This window comes from Paroedura picta, chromosome 1 (genome assembly GCF_049243985.1).
Source record: "Paroedura picta isolate Pp20150507F chromosome 1, Ppicta_v3.0, whole genome shotgun sequence".
Lineage (NCBI taxonomy): Eukaryota > Metazoa > Chordata > Lepidosauria > Squamata > Gekkonidae > Paroedura > Paroedura picta.
The window spans coordinates 177,743,166-177,756,635 of NC_135369.1; the positions used below are offsets into that span (position 1 = coordinate 177,743,166).

Sequence of the window (13,470 nt, forward strand, 5' to 3'; positions counted from 1 at the left end):
CTCTAGATGTCCATGGACTACAATTCCCACAAGTCCCTGCTAGCACAGGTGCTCCCTGGGAAATGTAGTTCATGGACTTCTGGAGAGCCACAGTTTGGCCATCCCTGATCTAGTCCAACATCCTGTCCCACGCAGTGGCCAACCTGTTACTCTGGAGGACCAACAAATACACATAGAGCAGGGATGGCCAAACTGTGACTCTCAGTTCCCAGTTATTATAGTCCATGGACATCTGGAAAGTCACGGTTTGGCCACCCATGGCATAGAGACTGAGGACTACCCTAAGGTGGGGGAAAACCTGGAGCATTTGGGGTTGGAGCCAGAGGTGGGTGGGATTTGGGATGCAGAGGGACCTCAGTGGAGTATAATGCTATGGAGTCCACCCCCCTCCCCCCCCCCCCCAAAGCTGCCATTTTCTCCAGTGGAACTGATCTTCGCCACCTGGAGATAAAGTGTAAAACCAGGGATACAGTGATTGTCCCTGGCACCGGGATTCAGATGTTTACTATCTCTGAATATAGAGGTTTAGCCATCACGACTAGTAGCCATTGATAAATCCTCCATTAATCTGTCCAATCCCATTTTAAATCTGTTTATGCCTATGGGCTATATCCTCTGGCACCAAATCCTGCATTTGAATCACTAGCTGTGTAAATAAATATTTCCTTCTGTCTATTATGAAGCTACTGCCCATCCACTTCATCCACAACTTTTTGTGCTGTATGAGAGGAAGAATAAGTTCTCTTTATCAACTCCATCCTCCCTGTGCATAATCATATGAATCTCTATCATGTCCCTTCGTAGATATCTTTCCTAACAAGAGTCCCAGACTCTTCAACAAAGGTATTCCAGCCTCCTAACCATCCTGGTGGCCCTCTCCTGTGCGTTCACCACCTCTGCAATGTCTTTTTTTCAGATTGTCAACTCTCTAGGCCTGGCAGGGAGAGACGGGCAAGCAGCCAAAACTGTCCTGAAGACAGTACGCAAAGCGTGATAGCAGAAGCCGAGTTCAATAGTCAGAAAAACAAACACTCACAAGCCAAGTCCAGTAAGGGCCAGAGGAAGTTCTGTAGTCAACAGTGGCAAGCCGAAGGTCAGTCAGAGAACCAGGATCCACAGAGTTGAAGAGCAGGGTCTGAGAATGCAGGTCCAAGAAGAAAGACCTTGCCAGCACAATGGGCTTTTGCCACTCACAGCTAATCCTGCACAGCTGTGTCAATTTTAGGAGTAGATTCTGCAAAGCACCTGAGACCAGTTCTGCCTTGTGCAGCCAGCCTCAGGTTCCTGCACCTTTGCTCTTTGGACTCAGGAGACGAGGGTGGGGAGCCACCTGCTACTGGGGCTTCTGCAGCGGGCACCATTTTGCAAAAAGACATTTTTTAAGAAAGGGGGAGGGAGAAAAGCATGATGGGAGGCTGCCTCAGTCAGACTCAGTGCAGAAAGCATGCTGTCAATTTCAGCCTCCAAAACGAGGGGAGGGGAGGGAAGCCCAAATGCTGAAAGGCTAGAGTTGACTGCAGCATCCAAAGGAAATCCAAAATGAGGCTAAAACAAGGTATGCCTCCTAATGCAGAAATGGTCAGGGTTGCAACTGACTCAGATATAGTGACCAGAGCTACACATAGTATTCCAAATGAGGTCACAGCATAGATCTGTTCAGGAACACTCTAATATTGGTTGCTTTTTAAACTTGTTTGAGCATCTGCCTCCTTGACCAGTGGGAATCCCTGTGGAGTGCAAAACTGCACACATCCTGGATGAACAGAATCTTATCTACCATTATGGGAGCCTGAGATGCATAGGTCAGTAGTCCTTTGGGTAATTCTATAGCCAAGTCTAAGAGCCTCTTGTGGCACAGGGTGATAAGGCAGCAGAAATGCTGTCTGAAAGCTCTGCCCCTGAGGCTGGGAGTTCGATCCCAGTAGCTGGCTCAAGGTTGACTCAGCCTTCCATCCTTCCGAAATCTGTAAAATGAGTACCCAGCTTGCTGGGGGGTAAAACGGTAATGACTGGGGAAGGCACTGGCAAACCACCCCGAATTGAGTCTGCCAAGAAAACGCTGGAGGGCGTCACCCCAAGGGTCAGACATGACTCGGTGCTTGCTCAGGGGATACCTTTACCTTTATAGCCAAGTCTAAGTGAAAAACTGGGGTAGGGGGGACTTTATCCAAACTAAATTAAATTGCTCCAAAAGGTTATGAAGATACGAATATAGAGGCCCAATGATTCTGTTAGTCACATTTAAAATTAGTAAATATTAGCAGGCCTACAAAGAGATAAATGTATTTATTACAAAATAAATTAAAAACATATTGGCCCTCGTGTATTTATTAATTTATTTTAGGCCGCCTCTCTCCAAGTGGTCTCGGGGCAGCTTATAGTAGATAAAAACAGTCGAATTCAAAACCATTCTAAAAAGAAAAAAAATTCCGTGTTAAAAACATGACAGTATTTCCTATCACTTAATTGCTTCGTCCTGAAATCATGCCCTAATGGGCCAGGTGTACATTTCATTATGTTCTACTGCAGGGGTAGTCAAACTGCGGCCCTCCAGATGTCCATGGACTACAATTCCCAGAAGCCCCTGCCAGCATTCGCTGGAAGGGGCTTCTGGGAATTGTAGTCCATGGACATCTGGAGGGCCGCAGTTTGACTACCCCTGTTCTACTGCATGACCTGGCTGAATACGGGAGCAAATAGTATGGGTGGGAATCTCAGGTTTAGGTTGGGCAGGGATTCCAGACCCCCACTGGGGCTGGGGGAGCCCCTGTTTTGGCACCTTCCCCCTGTTTTAGGGGTTTAATAAAGCAGGGGAATTGCCCCAAATCCCCCCACCCAAAACTTACAAGGTGGCATCTGTGGCTTTGTGCCTACCCACTCCCCCCGCACCTGAGACTCACAGAGCCAGCATTTGCGAGTGGTGGGGGAGCATCACGACTGCACCCTGATTGGCCCTGCCCTTGCAGCTCCACCCTCCATCGCCTCTTTGCTCTCAGATGCGCCTCAGTGCCTGGAGCCAGCAGCAGGTAAGGAGAGAGGGCCCTGGGCAAAGGGTTGTGGTGGAGGGCCTCTTGGCCTGCTAGGCTGGGTCTGCTAAGGAGGGCCTTCCCGGCCTGCTAAGCAGCGCCTGCTAACGGGCCTCTTAGCCTGCTAGGCTGGGCCTGCTAATGAGGGTCTCTTGGCCTGCTGAGTGCCTACTAAGGAGCTCTGTCCCGGGCCTGCTAATGAGCTGGCCAGCCTCTGCCTGTCTCACTTGAACCGGCTGCGAGCTGCGGCCCAAAGCCTCCTTCAGATGCCTGACCGAGGGCCAGGGGAGGGAACCCTTTGAAGGCCCGTTCTTAGGAACAGGCTTTGAAGCTAGTCTTATATATCTATCACCTTTCTCACTTGCTCAGAAAAATTCAATGAAGCCAGGAACCAATAATAATGTAATAGTACAAACTGTAAAATACCCTGCCCCATTTATTTATTTATTTATTTATTACATTCCCCAGAGGCTCAGGGCAGTTCACATGGAAGATGAGGAACAGGAACAATACAGAGAAAGTCATTAATCACAGGACAATAGAACAACAAACAGTAAGAACAGTAACTGGAACATACTGATGAGCTCACAACTACTTAAGCATCTGAGAGCAAGAGAAACTTATTGGACTTTTACTTTGACTACTCTGTCTCCAGATGGCTTAAATGAAGACGTTGACATTTCGATGGAAGATGGTTGTCCTAGTATTAATCAACAATGTGCTGTGTCACTTGTATTTGCCAACAAATTTGAATTTGGGGTCACCCTGTACGCTATGGATGATCACATGTGCAGCGTGTCATACCTATCTTATTAATTCTGATTGCATCACCCTGGTGCCTAGTATAAAGGGGGGCCTAAACCATACCAGCAAAGGAGCTCAAATAAATTTTCACAGCTTCAACCCATTTTTGTCTATTGAAAAAAAACTTACAAAGAGCACTGAGAGAAGTGTTTGGAGTTGTCCTTGGGCTGAGAGTCTAGCCATTGTCATTTTCAGAAAGGCAATCCTTTCAATGTCCATTTTCAAGTAGAATACCCCTCAGATAGAGAATTCTGACTTGTCAGAAATGAAGAAAAATAGTATTCAGACTCACATATGGTAGGACCGGGAGGGAACGCAGCAAAATATGGTGTATTCAGATCTCAGCAGAGTCAATACTTAGAAAGGTGACCACCAAGGAAGACCCCCCAGAGGAAGGCAATGGCAAGCCACCACTGCTTCTCACTTGCCTCAAAACACTCTTGCTGGGGTCAGCTGTTACTCGGTGGGACGACACAGACGTTGTAGGATCACCACTTTCTCAGACATCACTTTACCTTGGGTCCAGGGAGGGGAAGGAAGAGAAAACCGTCTGCACAAAGCATTACTTTGTTTTTCGAGGGTGTTTTCCACAGGAGCCAATGGCCTTCTCTTTGCCCGTCACTGACTCATACCTTTTAAGCTGTTTCAAATTGCTCCTTGTGACATGCTAAAATACGACTTCTGTAGACCCTGCCTCTGACTGGATGGGCAGGGCTTCCCTGCTGTAGACCTCCAAGAGCTGAAGGTTCAAGGTAAGTCCAAGATGCTAAAGAATTCTGAAGTGTGTGTGGTGGTGGGGAGTTGTTTTCCCGTGTGGGGTTCCCCCCCCCCACACACACACAATGATTTCATTCATCAGCAACTGTTCAAGCATGGTGGATTTTGGGTCACGAAATCTCACTGAGTTCCAGATGCTTTTGCCTCAGTCCCATCACCCTGCCCCCACCCACCCCCCGTTTGCCTTCCAGGCTTTTGCCAGAGATAATAAAATATTTGTCAGTTCCGATTTGCAGAAGCTGCGAAGTCCAAAGCGAAGACCAAGCATGGGCCTCTCGTGCCCCATCAGCAACATGGCAGCTGCTGGGGTGAGCTGCTGGCCCAATGACACTTTCAAAATCCCCTAAGTGCTCTTGTAAGCTTTTCAAAAAACCCAGTCAGGTCTTTAATGCATAAAGCAGAGGCACCGTCTGCCTAACATTTACCTTGGGATTTAAAGGAGGACAAAAAAGGACTTTGACTGAGCCTTTAAACTCTGTGATGCCATGACATAATACGGAAGAGTGTTGGCAGTTCAAAACCTTGGGTTCCTTACCGTGGATGTGAAGCCTTCAAGGTTTCCCTCTCACTGAATCAAAAGCCAGACACACTATATTATTCTGCAGGACGACCCCACTTCCCTTAGAACTTTCTTTTCTTAAGGACGGGGGCCCGTCAGAAAGGTAGGGCTGGGAAAGATGTAAGAATCACATTTTCTCAAAGCTTGCCTTATAGCCTTTCTCGCACAAAAAAACGTCAACTCAAAAATATTCCAGTCTGAGGGCCAAATGACACATTACCCACGATGCAAATCTGAGGAGGTGATGTCAGAGAACGGTCCCAATTATGCTTGAGGCCCAATTCAGATCACGCAAAAGGAAGAGCAAATTTAAAGTCTGGGGCCACCTTTACGACCAACCTAGTTTTATTCAAGGTATGAGCTTTCGTGTGCACGAAAACTTCCATCAGGTACATGTCATGAAATGGAAGTCGTCGGTTCATACTTATAGGCTGAGTGTGGGGATAAATTAACAGGCAGCAATGGTTAAGAGATTCCAGAGGTCAATAGGGAAAAAAAAGCCTTCCCCCCCCAGGCTGTTTTCCAGTGCTAAAAGAGCTGTAGGTGGTGGAGAAAGTAACCATTTTTATATACTACCCCTCCCCACAAGCAGTCTCAGGGGTGTTCTGGGGAGAGGATAAATCTCCTGCCAAAAGGCAAGGAACATCTCATGAATCATCGAATCATAAAGTTGGAAGGGACCGTACAGGCCATCTAGTCTAACCCCTACTCAATGTAGGATCAGCCTAAGGCATCCAGGATAAGTTTCTGTCCAGCTATTGCTTGAAGACTGCCAATGAGGGGGAGCTCACCACTTCCTTAGGCAGCTGACTCCACTGCTGAACTACTCTGTGAATTCCCCCTCACACTCGATATCTAGCTGATATCGTTCCACACATAGCTTAAGCCAGTGGTCCCCAACCCCCGGTCCGGGGACCGGTCCCGGTCCGTAGATCAGTTGGTACCGGGCCGTGGCTCCTCTTCATCCTCCTTCCGGCTGCTGCCTTAGGGGCTGCCCTTCCACTCTGCTGCTGGCTCACCTTTGGTGCTCTCCAGCAGCCGCCATGGCTGGGGCTCCCCCTCGGCGTGGCACTGTGCAGCTGCTGCTGGCAGTGCCCCCCAGGGGGTGATGGGAAAGCAAGTGGAGCAGAGGCTCAGGCGGCGGTGATGTCCCTTGGCAAAAGACTACCCCCCCCGGGCCTCAGTAAAATTGTCAAGTGTTGACCGGTCCCCGCTGATAAAAAGGTTGGGGACCACTGGCTTAAGCCCATTACTATGGGCGGGTCCTATCCTCTGCTACCAATGGGAACCTTTCTCTGCCCTCCTCTAAGGCAGGGGTAGTCAACCTGTGGTCCTCCAGCGTTTGCTGGCAGGGACTCATGGGAATTGTAATCCAGGAACATCTGGAGGACCACAGGTTGACTACCCCTGCTCTAAGGGACAGCCTTTCAAATACTTCAAGAGAGCAATTGTGTCTCCTCTCAACCTCCTCTTCTCCAGGCTGAACATTCCCAGTTCCCTCAAGCTGTTCCTTGTAGGACTCGGTAGCCAGGTCAAAGATGAAAAGTTGTTTGCATTGAGTAGATGCATAACACAATGCCACCCCCTTTCTCAAGGTCTTGCAATTAGAGATCACACTGTAGAACATCTGTTCTGAAGTGACAGGTGCTAATCAGGAAACCAAGGTTTTCACCTCTTTTTTATGCACAAAAATTCAGAAGTCAGGACAGGAGACAACCCCTCCCCTTCCATTTTTCCTCAGCCCCAGCATGGGCAAGCTGAATGTATCACAAAACTTCCCTTAGGAAAGTACTGTCACCATGTGATTCCATGGGTTTTCGAGACCAAGCATCTGCAGAAAAGAATAGCAATGACAGTGGCCTCATGAACCAGTCTTAGATACCTCCTGGGCTTCTACTCTCACATCATATGGGCTGCATGATTCCTATGTTTTGAAAGCCTAAATGGAAACCATAGCAATACCTAGGTTAAGATTCGCAGTCTCTCTCATGCCACAGATTTATTTTGGGCACACATTACTGAAACTCTGGGCCATTCTGCACCTCTAAAAACTTAGTGTTAAGCAACCGCAATTGCTCAACGCTATAAAAAAATGCACACCCCCCACCATTTCTCACCTCCTCGCTATCCTGTTTTCTGATGCTTCCAGGCACTCCTCATGGCTGATTAAAATGGCTGCCGAAATGGACTCATAATACCAGTGAGTCTCCCCCTGCCTGTCAATCATGGCAACCAGCCAATCAACTTTCTCCTAGTTTTAAAGGGAAAGCGATCTTCTCTATTGCTATGCCTATTTATTTATTTATTTTATTTATTCATATTTTTATACCGCCCTCCCCGAAGGGGAAATATCTATAATTATAGATGCATAGTTCATAGTTTAATGCCAGCTCATTTTGGAAGTTTGACACTTGAAGATGAACAGAAATAAATGTTTCTCCGATTTTTTTTGGGGGGGTGGTTTGAGAGGCATGCTTTGTGTGCCAACTGGTGGGTGGGAATCTTTTTTGTTCTGTGTCTATGGACCAACGCATATTCATTGGTCCAGGCAGCTTGCTCAAAAAAATAAATAAAATACCCCATTCCAGGGAGAAGGGAAAGGGAGGCGGGCATGAGGGGGAGGCGCTGCAGATGGAGATCACGCTACTTCTGCCCACATTGTTACGCACTGCTATTTCGCTACTGGTTGCTGGTTGCTCTCCTCCTGCATACGCAGCATGGATGGAGGAATCCAGTTTTGTGGAGGATGTGGCTGCCGGATTCCTGCTGGGATGCAGACGATGTTGTTTGAAATGCCAAAAAATATGGCGTCTGCAGGGTGTAAGTGTCGCACTTTAATTTCAGAGTGTGGAATGACCCTCTATGTTCTGTTCAGCAGCCTGAGACCTTTTGCTTTGTTTACAAGATTTACAAGTACTCACCTGTGGCCATTTTCTGCTAATCCTGATTGTCCCTATGGATCATCACTACCCTCAGGTGGTGTTGGGGAGAGTCTCTGCTCAAAAAACTCATTCACTTAGAATATGACTTGGGAAATAACCAGGGCATTTCCGCACATTGTTAAAAATTGCGTTACGCCAGTTGAATGGAGTAGTGCTAAATATTATCATGCCTCCCAGGCCCTTCTCACCTTTTTGCTGTCTCACTCTTGTCTGCCACCTTTTCACGCTTCTCACCCTCCAGAACTCCTGCTGGAAATGGTGGAAGAGAGCAACGCACTTTATACACGACTCTCTTCCACCTATCAATCAATCCAGGCAACCAATCTCCTTTCTCCATGCTTTAAAGGTCCCGCAATGCCCGCTAATTTTTTTTAATTCATACTTCTCCATTTAAACGCCTATGCATCTAATCATGCATCTAATCATAGATGCATAGTGCTTTTTGAACGCCACCCCTTATGGAATCAAGAGTCTTGATACTTTAAAAAATTAATCTTGTTCCTGATTTGGGGGAGGGAACTTTAGAGGCATGCTTTATGTTACAGCTTTGGGGAAAAAATTATTTCTTGCATTATCTGCATGCTTATCCATCTATTCGTTGCTCCACCAAGTTAGCCATTTTTAAAAAGACATCCCCATCCCCGGGAACAAGGGAGAGGGAGGTGGGTGCGAAGGTGGAATGAAACAGGTGCCTTTATTGCATTTGAGCTTCCATACCTTCCCTCTGCTGGTTGCCTGCTGATTGCTCTCCGATAGCTAGCACTAAATAGGTTGGGGAATCCACTTTGTGTGATTTCCCTACTAGTGTTTTAAAATGGAGGATGTAGCCAGCCGGGTACTGTCCATACGCTGGATGTTGGTGACGTCATATGGAGGGGCCAGAATATAACAACTACATAATGTAAGAACTTCACTACATTTAACAGGTGCAGAAATTCCTCTTGCCTGAATTTCTTATGTTTTTTGGTTAGTAGCTTTTATGGTACATCTCTTAATCTTGTTTTTTGTTTTATATTTTAACAGTTTTAATAGTTTTATTGCTTTCATGTCTCATTTTGTTTTTGTAAAATAGTCAATGGTATTTAATGCTTTTTAAATGTTGACTTTTATGTCAACAGCAGTTTTACTGCTGATGCATTTTTAACCTTTTTATGTATTACCTTCCCTTTTTCATAAACTGCTATTGTATAGTAGTGCATTTGAAATTTTGGTCTAAATGACCGTAAATAAATTGACACCCACTGTTGCCTGAATGACCACCCAGTTGTCCTCCAGGTTGCAAATATTACTTTTCATATGCAGAAGGGATGACATTTTAAAACACTAGTAGGGAAATGACATAAAGTGGATTCCCCAACCTATTTAGTGCTAGCTATCGGAGAGCAATCAGCAGGCAACAGAGGGTAGGTCTTGGTCAGGGACCAATTCCTGGGTATTAGTCTCCCTTAACGTTATCAGGCTGGCTTCATACATGGGAGGCTAGAAGAAGAGGAAGAAGAAGAGCTGCGTTTTTTGTATCCCACTTTTTACTACCTGAAGAAGTATCAAAGTGGCTTATAATACCCTATCCTTCCTCTTCCCACAACAGACGCCCTGGGAGGTAGGTGGGGCCAAGAGAGCTCTGAGAGAACTGTGACTGGCCCAAGGTCACCCTGCAGTCCTCATGAGTCTCAAAACAGCTTGCAATCGCCTTCACTTCCTCTCTCCACAACAGACTGCCTGTGAGGCAGGTGAGGCTGAGAGAGCTCTGAGAGGAACGGTCACTGGCCCAAGCTCGCCCAGCAGGTTTCATGAGTCTCAAAGTGGCTTGCAATTGCCTTCTTTTTCTTTCCCCACAACAGACACCCTGTGAGGTAGGTGAAGCGGAGAGTACCATAATTGTTAGAAACAACATTATAAAGCAGTGGTCCCCAACCTTTTTATCACCGGGGACCAGTCAATGCTTGACAATTTTACTGAGGCCCGGGGGGGGGGGGGGGGAGTCTTTTGCCGAGGGACGTTGGCGCGGAGTGAGCCCTTGATCCGCTTGCTTTCCCGCTGGCACCCCTGTCTTTCCGCTGCCTGCTGGGAGGCGCTGCCAGCAGCAGCTGCGCAGTGCCACACTGAGGGGGAGCCCCAGCCATGGCGGCCACTGGAGAGCACCAAAGGTGAGCCGGCGGCAGAGTGGCAGGGCAGCCCTCGAGGCAGCAGCCGGGGAGGAGGACGAGGAGGAGTCGCAGCCCGGTACCGACTGATCAACGGACCGGTCCCGGTCTCCGGACCGGGGGTTGGAGACCACTGTTATAAAGCACCAAACACCAAAAAGACACCAGGGTAGCATCCAAGGAACAACACGGTGAAAAATTAAGTGTTCTGAACGTTTCTGAATCGCTGTAAAAGAGGCAGGATCAAAATGTTTTCTAGAATCACTCCTCTGAAGCAACCCCCCCCCCCACTCCCAAATGGAGAAATGTCAAGTTCTGCACCAGTCTGTAACGTAACAAGAGAGGTTTCCAGCTGATGTATGGACATCCCACAGTGTAACTGGATTACACAAACTGAGGAAGTGGCCCAGTTATCGCTCTCTTAGCTTCTAACAGGAACTGCAGGAGGCCAACTTCTGTGCACCCAATGATGGAGTGTTTACAAACGGGCTTCCATGTCACCCTGGAGCCAAGTTTGCACATGAAAAGGAGCTCTATTAACAAGCAAGGGCCTTAGGAGTACAATCATGACTTCAGAAGCCAGCTTTCACCAGGCTCCCTGTATTTGATTTCAGGCTGAAGGCCATCTGGGGAAGCCAAAACAAGCAGAGTCATTCCTGCCTATTTCCACGGGTTTGCTTCATCTCAGAGTCTCTTGCATATCCAAACGGACTTTTTTTTTTCAAGGGGGGAAAAAAAAAGAAAAGAAAAGCCACACTGCTTCATTTATCAAATAGGGAATTACCTCAAGCCCCGCTTTATTGACATTCAGGAGTTCCTAGTCAGACAGACAAGCTGCCCATATAAATGGCTTCATTTTATTGCCCACCCTCCTTCTGGTGTTGTGGAAAAAGTAACATTATATAATACTTTGTGACAGAGCACTTGTGTTGGCTTTGGCTTCCAGGAGACAAAATATATATATATATAAAGAATCGGTGCTAAGAGGTAAGATGAGGGTCGCTGGGGGACCGGGACGGGGGGGGGGGATGGGACATCCGTTTTGATTTCTTTATTTGTTATTGGATTTCTATCCCGCCACTTCTCCAAGGACTTGTGGCGGCTACAAGATAAAACCATAAAACCCCATAAACCCCCATATAAAAACAATGCCCCCCCCCCCCCAAGCAGCAGCAGCAAGATTGGCGGTAAAACATTTCTCAGACTCACCTCCCACAACCATCCCAGGTAGGGTTGTGCGTGGCGACGTCTAAATCGGCAGTTTCAGGCCGACGCAGCCAGCGCCGCACCACGGGGGGGGGGGAGGGGAGGGGGGGAGCCGGTGTGCAACTCGGTGCACACATGGGCACATGCAGGCCCCCCGCGGCGTGGCGCTGGGTGCGTCGGCCTGAAATGGCCAATTCGGACGCCGCTGCACACAACCCTAATCCCAGGGCGGGGTGCACACATGTAAATGCAGAGACCTGATCCCACAGAAGGGCCCAGCCGATCTCAAAGCCTTGGCCTCACCCAAAAACCTGACAGAATAAGCTCCATCTTACAGGCCTTGCGGAACTGTGAAAGTTCCGACGGGGCCCTCAGTTGTTCCAGAAGCTTGTTCTACCAGGTGGGGGCCAGGACCGAAAAGGCCCAATTAAAAGACTGGGCAACCAAACTCCTAATGGCCCGAGGTGTAGGTTCACCCAGTTGGTTTGTGGAGCAATTTCCAGTGCTGTAATGGAAGGGGAGAGTGTGTAGAGGGTAGCCTCTTAGATGTATGTTGTGCAATGTGCTTAGTAGTTGTGCTAGCCTCAAATAATGCCTTGGTGGAAGAGTTCCACTTTACAAGCCCTACGGAACTTCTAGAGCTCCAACTTCTAGAGCTCATTCCACCAAACTGGGATCAAAGTCGAAAAGGTCGAGGCCAGGCTTGGCTTTATCTTAGAGCAGGGGTAGTCAACCTGTGGCCCTCCAGATGTCCATGGACTACAATTCCCATGAACCCCTGCCATCACAGTCCATGGACATCTGGAGGGCCACAGGTTGACTACCCGTGTCTTAGAGGATGGATGAAGATTAGGTTGCCAACTCTTCATTAGGAAATACTTTGGGGGTGGGGCCAGGAGTGGGAGGGATTTGAGATGGGAAGCGATTCCAGTGTTGTATAATGCTATGGAGTCCGTCCTCCAGAGCAGACAATTTCTCCTTCTACTTTCCATTTTAGATGTCAGCTTCCTGGAAGAACACACACAAAGCCATGACCAAAAAAAAAAAAACAATTGCAAAACCTAATAATTTCCACTTAAAGAAAGAATGCTTAAATAGCTCAAGTTAGTAAACGTATGTTATCTCATTAGTTTCCTTCCTGATATTGGGCTCAGAGAAGATTAACACCACAGAAAGAGGTTTCTTTAAAAAAAAACATCTATCTCATGATGGTAAATAACTAATTGTGAGGCACAAGTCAATTTTCTTCTCTGCGTGAAGACACAGCCAGAGCATAAGGAAGCCTTCCTCAAATTGGACCGGGCTGAGCATTTGGAATTCACTGCATCTAAATTTTGGCATGAGACCTGAAGCGCATAAACACACAAAATAGCTCTCCAATCTTCCAATTTACATTCTCCAAAATAAACAGTCCGCCGATGTTTTCTCTTAACTGACATGCAATAAAGTCCACATTGCAACAAATACGACAAGTGGGAGTAAACAGCAGAGATGACACTTCATGACACACTGAGAAACATTTACTTAGCCTTAGTACACACAGAGATCGGTTGCTGTGCAACCCTGTACACCCCACAGTAAATAAAGTACATAATCTTACAAACAAAACATTTGACCTCCTTACTTTCTCCAGGTGAGGGCTCTGCAGCTTCAATTTTCTTTTATGTTCTGACATTGTTTAGCATCAGGACCTTCTCAAACACTTCTACAGCATCCTCTGGTGGGAAGATGATGTTCTAGTCAGGAGTTTTTAAAATCTCTTAGTCTTGTCCTAGCTAGACTAGAGGATAACATCATGTTGTGGAATGAAACATCATAAATTGTATTTCTGTCAGGCTCAGACTTCTACCAATTCCACAGAACTATGGCCTCATTTTTGTTGACATGACCAACCCCCAACAGGGGAATACCACTTCCAACTTGAAGTCATCCAACATGTGATCCTTTTCTTGTATCTTCAAGAGCCAACTTGGTGTAGTGGTTAAGAGGTGTGGCTTCTAATCTGTCAAGCC

The 13,470-nt window shown here is 47.2% G+C and overlaps 1 protein-coding gene across 1 annotated transcript in view; it reads right to left on the bottom strand.

The window, feature by feature from the left end:
- Window positions 1–12,836: 12,836 nt before the first annotated feature.
- The window catches only part of HAO1 (hydroxyacid oxidase 1), a 30,328-nt gene continuing 29,694 nt past the window's right edge, over window positions 12,837–13,470 (bottom strand). The window contains exon 9 of the mRNA XM_077313281.1: window positions 12,837–13,175. The gene's annotated coding sequence lies outside the window, so the exon portion shown is untranslated. The remainder of the gene's footprint in view (window positions 13,176–13,470) is intronic.